Source organism: Papio anubis, chromosome 11, assembly GCF_008728515.1.
Source record: "Papio anubis isolate 15944 chromosome 11, Panubis1.0, whole genome shotgun sequence".
Taxonomy (NCBI): domain Eukaryota; kingdom Metazoa; phylum Chordata; class Mammalia; order Primates; family Cercopithecidae; genus Papio; species Papio anubis.
Window position 1 is genome coordinate 23,720,401 of NC_044986.1, and position 7,525 is coordinate 23,727,925.

Consider the following 7,525-nt stretch of genomic DNA (forward strand, 5'->3'; position numbering starts at 1 on the left):
AATAAAAAATAGATGCTCAAACAAATTCTTGTATAAAATTATACATATCACCACTATTCACAATAGCTAAAAAGCTACAAACAACCCAAATGTCTATCAGTAAATGAATGGGTAAAAAATGTATGTGTTTTATACCTACAATGCAATATTACTCAGCTATACAAAGGAATGAAGTACTGATACCTACTATAAGGTAAATGAACCTTGAAAACATTATGCTTGGTGAGAGAAGCCAGACAAAAAATCATACATGTTGAGTGATTCTATTAACATGAAATAACCATAACAGGCAAATTCATAGAGAAAGAAAGCAAATTGGTGGTTGCCAGGGATTGCAGGGAAAGAAGAATGAGGAAGTGACTGTTTAATGGGTACAGAATTTCTTTTGGAGTGATGAAATGTTTTGGAACTAGCCAGAGCTAATGGTTGCACTATGCTGTGACTGTACTAAATACTACTAAATTGTTCCCTCTTAAATGATGAGTTTTATGCAATGTGAATTTCACCTCAATAAAAAGAAAAGAATTGGTGGGGGTCAATTCTCATTGGTCCTTCATGCTTCCTGCATTCTTCACTCCAGGGATGGAGAACTTTTGGTGAAGCTCCCACCTCCTGCTGCAGTCCACTGGAGCTGTGGTTTCCCACTTCAATAGCTCCCTTTTGTTTTCTATCTTTTTAAGATGCCAAGTGGTACCTCATTCACTGAGGTCTCTCTTTTTCTGTATTCAAGAATTATAGTTTTAAAAATAGAATTTCATGACTGGTTGGGGACTTGGAAGAATAGAAAAGGGAGTCTGTGGCATAAGCTCTTTTTGGATTGAATAAAAAATCTCAAATGTTGTCGTTAAATGACTCTATCTCCTTTAGTGCAAACCTCTTTCTAAGAATACGTTTTTCCCTGCAGTTAGTATTTTTCAATAAACTGACTTAACTGCTTTTTCGTAAAGTGTCCAGTGTATGTTTTCTTAGAGATTTTCCTCAGTGCTAGAAAGAGGGTCTCATCTTTTTATTACCATCCAATGTCCTTATTAACCCAATGCTCCTTCAGAATAGGGTTCCTAAGGGATATACTTTAAAATAAACCAGAGATAACCCAACAGAAAGAACTGAGATACATAATGAGTTATAAATACAAACAAGTTCCAGAAAATATTTACCTGCAGTGAAGCAGGATTTGACGCTATCTGAAGATAGAAGAAAAAAATTTAGCTCATGACTACATCTGGATTTCCCATATGCTTTCTTTCTACTTGTCCCTATTGTGGTGTTCTCCATATCCTGATCTTAGAAATGTAGTGATGAGTTACTCAGCACTAATAGCCTGTTGGAGATTATTATGTCTACAGTATTCACAATTTTGACCACTTGCTTGCAACCCTGAAGGTGTGTGTTTAGGAATAATCACAATGACCTCATAGAATTTTTTTGTAGTTTATATGAGACAGTGTATGGAAAGTGGTAGGGTTGAATCCTATTGGCCATGAGGCTGGTGTGAAGGAGTAGCAGGTAATGAGCATCCCTACCTGACTGTCATATATCCACATCTCAGTTAGTGTTAGTTCCCTGCATTGTAGAGCCCATATAGCAAAGGGGTAGAATGCTGGACTCAGACCTCCTGGCCTAGAGTCCCAGCTCAGCCATTCCCTAGGTCTGCAACCATGGGCACATGGGCATGTTATTTAACTTCTCTATTTCCTCTTCTGTAAAAGGAATGTAAATATAATGCCTAGTACATAGGACTATTGTGAACATTAAAAAGAAAAATACTTAGAATAGTGCCTGGCTCATAATAAATGTTTAATAAATACTAAAGATTGTTTCTAAAATTGTGGGTTTTCAAAACTCTCTCATAATGTTCCTCAAGAATGTCAAGGTTAAACTATATTCCCCATAATTTAATGTCAGTATAGCAGCAACAGCCCTCTCTCAGATGCTAGGTTCCATGATATTTGATCCATATTATGAGTAATAAACTTTTATTTTCCTCATGATCTCTTTTGAAAGATGCAAGGGTAGGAAGTATCTGGCACATGTGCTAATACATCTTCTTTCCTATGCCAATGCAGTCATTACCAATCGATCCCTGTACTCTTTCCCACTAAGCTCAGACAAGTTTTCAGAATTCTTCTTAACACAGAGTCAGGACAGCACTGTTAACTACAGTCAGCTTATGAGATGTAGCCTATTTGCCATCTTTATTCTAGAAACTCAGTCTAATAATATTGCCATAGTTCAGGAAAGAAATTGCACAGAGGAAGGGACTAAGGCAGGAAGGAAGATAAAAAAATGACTGATGTACTCTGTAGCATCTGCTAAGCCATTTCCTGTCATAAACACCCATTACCCCACTTCATTACCCCACTGTGATGATTTGCAAGAATATAAAATGAGTTAATTTTAGAAATTTGTCAATGAAAAATCTCAAATAATAAAATATCCAGATTTATATAAGAGCTGCTATAAAAATGACAGCAGAATTTATCTGTACTCCTGAGTGGGGTGGGTACTGCAGAGTGTCATCTGGCAATTTGCTTTAATGGGTGGAGAAGTATTCTTGTATTTATTATATCAGTTATGGGAAGGCTGATAAACTCTCAATGCAAAAATTATAGAAAGAAAAGATTTATTGATGAAAGATTTTTATAATTTACTTTGGTGTCATTGTTATCTGGGTCATGATACTTGTGCATGACCTTTGATTAGAAAAATTCTAACCAAATTGAAGATAGAAAGCTTTTAGAGGTGAAATAAAAGCATGGGATAAGTGCTGGAAGATTCTCCATTGACCCAATGATTAGGGGAACACAGTCCTGGATATCGTCCTTCCTCTAACTACCTCCAGTTTAGCCCTTCACCTGACCTGGGGGCAAACATGGCACCATGTGTGAGGAGTCCTTACCATCGTTTGAATGTTGCAAAAGGTGTATGAATGCTCTTCAGTTCATGACCCAGTTTGTAGTGCTGTTTAATTTCTTTTTTTGTCAGATCTCCTCATGAGCATTGGTTCACTGATCCAGAAGAGGGGCTGATAACCATGTTTGTGACCCTGACCTTCTGGTCACAATGGGATTGGCTGCTACTTGATTTAAGTTGAGTCCATCACTTTCTGTCGCTTAGAAATTTGGAATTGGAATTTAGAATTTTGTACAGAACCAGTCTTTACCTGTTTTGTGCTCATAAAATAACATATTGGAGTTGGGGGCCACTGTCTTCTGTTGGATCCCAGCATTGAAGAAATGTGGGATGGGGCAAGTGGGGGAGGGAAGTGAGAAAGAAAAAGACAGAAGCAGAAAGAAATAGAGATGAGGAACAAAGGTATGCTGTATTTCGGGTTCCTTCACATTTTTGTTTGCCAGATCCAGTCTCTTTCTGAGGACTGCCTGCACTCTGGGTCATCAAGGTGAGTTCGAGTGATGCTGGCCACAGGAAACACAGCCAGGCAAAGCCATGGTATTTCTGGTTCTTTTCAAGCCATCTCACCTTTTTATGACCACTGTGTTGGTGGGTCTTAGCATGGCTCTTTATACTTAATAAAATACCTCACCATCTCTAGCCTTCAGATAATCATCCCATTTTCCATTGAAAGATATTCCCCAGACCTCCTTCAACAAGTCAAGGCAGGTTACATAGCATCTGATTTGGGAGCTAGCAGCTGAGATGATATTTTCCTCCTGGACCTACATGCCATCACTTGAATCTTTTCTGCCAAAGTCAAGAGGAGCATGAAGTTGTTAAGTGCTTTTCCCTGGCTACCTTCTATTATCCATTCCACTTCCAGTTTATGCTTCATTTTTCCTGACTGAGTATAATGACTACCAATGCAACAGCCTCAAGTTACCTGTTATTTCTGTTTAATAGATGGGAATATTAAAATTCAGAGATCATATAATGGAATTCAGAGATCGTATAATTGGTCAAATAGTGGAGAAGTCGGGGAGTTGGAATTTTGGCTCAGGATGGTCTGACACCAAAATCCAACCACCCTTGGGCCATCTGCTTCCTTATGCTCAGTAAAACTAAAGGTAAGTTTGCTTCTTACCCACTAGGGAAAATCCTCCATCAACCCAGTCCTAGTGACCCTAACTCTATGCTCTCTCCTACATTTTCAGCTTTCAATGGAGTGTGGTAAACGGGGATGGGTGGGCTTAGTTCTGGGAAGCTCTGGAGATGGGTGGTCAGATGCATTGATTCATGAGAGGAAAAGGAGAAGAAGAAGAAGGTGATACCACCCAATGCCAAAGGGCCTGGGAATTCATATGATCTGCAAGTAACTACCAGCTCCCCAGACATGCCCCTGACTTTGAGAAGGACTGTTACAGGTTGCCCTGGAGTAACACTCCTTCCCAGATTCCACACATTCCTGACCTCGTGACTCAGTGGCATCTCTTCCTCTTACTTTCCCCTTCAAGTCTATCGATGTATGTTTTATGTTACTTTCACTGGATACATGCCTGTCCTGTAATGGGGATGAGCAGTACAACCGCATGTTCGAAACCCTCCTGCTTCCCAGCACCTTCTTGCTTGTCATGCCTCCCCTGGTCCATACATTTATGTTTCTAATATTCCTCTCATTACCAGCTTCCTTATGCATTATGGTCAAGAGAAGAAAATTATTCATTCTATTTTGCATCCTTCTCCAAAACACATAACTCAAAATCCTACATCTGTGAAGAGAAGAAACCTTGTGAGCTCATTGGAGGAAGCTCCATCCTAAGTGAGACTCTTTCTGAGCAGACTTTCATCACCCTTTTTAAAGTTTCACCCAGCCAGAAGACTGCCCTGCTGCCAGCCTAATGTCTTTGCAGGGCACAGCTCAGACCTCAGCAGATATTAAGAAATGCTGGTCATCATTTATCCTTTACAGGAGCCATTCACATTTGTCACCTTCACTGATGTTACTCACCTCCAGACATTTGAACCAATCCAAATGGTCCTGGTGTCTGTGGCTTTTCTCAGAGGTTCATTCTGGCTATCCTTGAAGGGGCATGGCTGTTCCCTCTAAGTCCTCTCCGTATTTCTCTGCATACTTGAGGGCAGAGCTGCCCACTGGCAGGGATCCTAACATTATTTGCCCAATCTTTTTCTCTGTGTGATTTCTGAAAAAGCCTGTTGACAAAGTCTGCGAGGGTATTCTGGGCTCAGTTCAGTGTAGCTATAATAAAGATCTTTTATTAGGAATCTTATTTATGTTTTTTTCTGTTTTTTGAAGCTCTTCTTTATTGCCTATACAGAGATCAAGAACTGTAACAAATGATAATCACTCTCATTATTAACTTAAATTTACTTTTCTTACACTCAATACATCAACCTTTACTACTATAAGTTATGGCCATTAGAAGCCAGAGCTAAAGAGTGAAGTTTACTTCTCTAAGATGTGAGAAGGCAGGCAAGTCACTGCTGTCTGTATGAGGGTGGGATGAGGAATGGAGAATGTGTCATTTGGTGGATACGTAAACAATGCATTGTATTTCCTTTAGAAGATAATTATCTGGGAGCCATTTGCTGAGTTTAGTTAGAAGTCTCTTTCTGAGGTGGAAAATGAAGGAAAAGAAAAGAGAAAGAAGAGAAAGATGGATTGACTGACAGATGGACTAAATAAATGATGAAGAAACAGTAGAGACAGGGGGATTGTTGACCAGGAAGGCAGTAGCTCTCTTGAAAGCAGTAAGATGCAAAATGTCTCTTTTTTTTTTTTTTTTTGAGACAGAGTCTTGCTCTGTCACCCAGGCTGGGGTGCAGTGGCTGGATCTCAGCTCACTGCAAGCTCCGCCTCCCGGGTTTAGGCCATTCTCCTGCCTCAGCCTCCCAAGTAGCTGGGACTACAGGCGCCGGCCACCTCGCCCGGCTAGTTTTTTGTATTTTTTAGTAGAGATGGGGTTTCACCGTGTTAGCCAGGATGGTCTCGATCTCCTGACCTCGTGATCTGCCCGTCTCGGCCTCCCAAAGTGCTGGGATTACAGGCTTGAGCCACCGCGCCCGGCCGCAAAATGTCTCTTAAAAAAGAAATCACAAAACAGTGCAAGTTAAATAAATGATGTTTGGTTATTGAAAAATGCATTTATTTTTAGCTTCTACCACACTTTAATTTTGTGTGTTTGATAGTAAGTAGTATCTTTTACTGCTTTACCTTCAGTCCAGAGAACTCAAGCTCCGTCAGTCAGCTTAGTTAGAACTTTGCAAGTTCTGCTTCATGGGGTTAAAGGTATAACTTTGTTTTATTGATTGGATAGTTAAATTCAAGGGAGTTGCCTCTCAAAAAATGATGCAGTAATTTCTCCAGCCCTTCTGTTAGAAGGCACCTGCCAATCATTTGTCCCACGCCTTGTTCATCCATTTTTTCATTCTATGTTAATCAGGACTATGTTGGTTCTAAGTAACAAAAACCTAAATATAACTTAATCTTGACAAATAAGCAAACAAACAACATTTGGAAGTCCAACTATTGCCTTCAGGTTATGTTTAATCCAAACATTCTAACAAAATCATCAGACCTGTCTGATGACCATTGACTACATGACCCTTGGTTGGATTTTTCTCTGCCAAGATCCCTCTGACAACAGTCTATGTAACCCAGCCTGGCACTTAATGATAATCCCTGTGGTCTTTTCTGACATTTCAGGTGTGTTAGTTTTAATTTCTCAACCAGAATGGAAAGTCCCATAGGGAAGACCCCTGGATTCACATGCTGCTCACTCTGTGGTCATCTGATATGGACAGTGGATACTCAGAATTACGATTGGATATTCAGGATTATATACATTTTTGCACTGATTGTCTATTAACATTTATAAAATAGAGACGGTAATATCGACCACACATGGCTTATGTGGATAATAAAGTGATATATCTGAAGCACTTATTGCATAGTGAGTATGTAATAAATGATGGACATATGTATTTGTATGTGTACAAGTATGTCTGTGTGTATGTATGTATGTATATGTCAATATGGCCATATATAATTTAGATGATGGATTTCCTGAGCACAGAGCCCATGTCTCTTCTTTTTTTTTTCTTGTAATGCTGAGGGTGGCATTCCATAGGCACTCAGTATAAGCCTGTGACTGAAAATAGAAAACTCAAATCTTTGCAGAGCATCTGGGTCTCATAAAAGGCCCTGAAAAGGTCCAAACCATTTATTGCTCTTCTGATGTTCATATGGAAGTGACTGTGGCACTATGATTAAGACCGTTGGTCAGGTTGGAATCAGATAGACCTGAGTTTGACACCTAAGGGTACCATCCTGTAATTTAGATAAACTCCTTCTAAGATTCAGTTTTCCCATCTATACAAGTCAGGGTAATAATAATACTCTTACTTTGACTTACTGAGTAGTAGATGAAAGAGTGGAAGATCAGCATTATGCACTATGTCTGATATAGAGTCAGCACACAATATGCTTCTGCTGGTGGTAATTCCAGATATTGCATCTACAGTATGGCCCTGCCCTTCTGAAATATTTTTTTGGAATAGTACTTTTTATACATACTATTGAAAATCTTGAAAGTGAACTTTATAAAGACCT

At 39.4% G+C, this 7,525-nt stretch overlaps 1 long non-coding RNA gene across 2 annotated transcripts; it reads left to right on the top strand.

Moving 5' to 3' along the window:
* The first annotated feature begins 57 nt into the window (after window positions 1-57).
* On the top strand, window positions 58-6,852 carry LOC103887720. 2 transcript variants are annotated; one of them, XR_002524439.2, is made up of 2 exons: window positions 58-3,400; window positions 6,620-6,852. It is a non-coding gene; the product is annotated as an uncharacterized LOC103887720 (long non-coding RNA). The 2 variants fall into 2 exon arrangements; XR_651946.4 differs by having other exon boundaries at window positions 58-3,315.
* The last annotated feature ends 673 nt before the right edge of the window (window positions 6,853-7,525 follow it).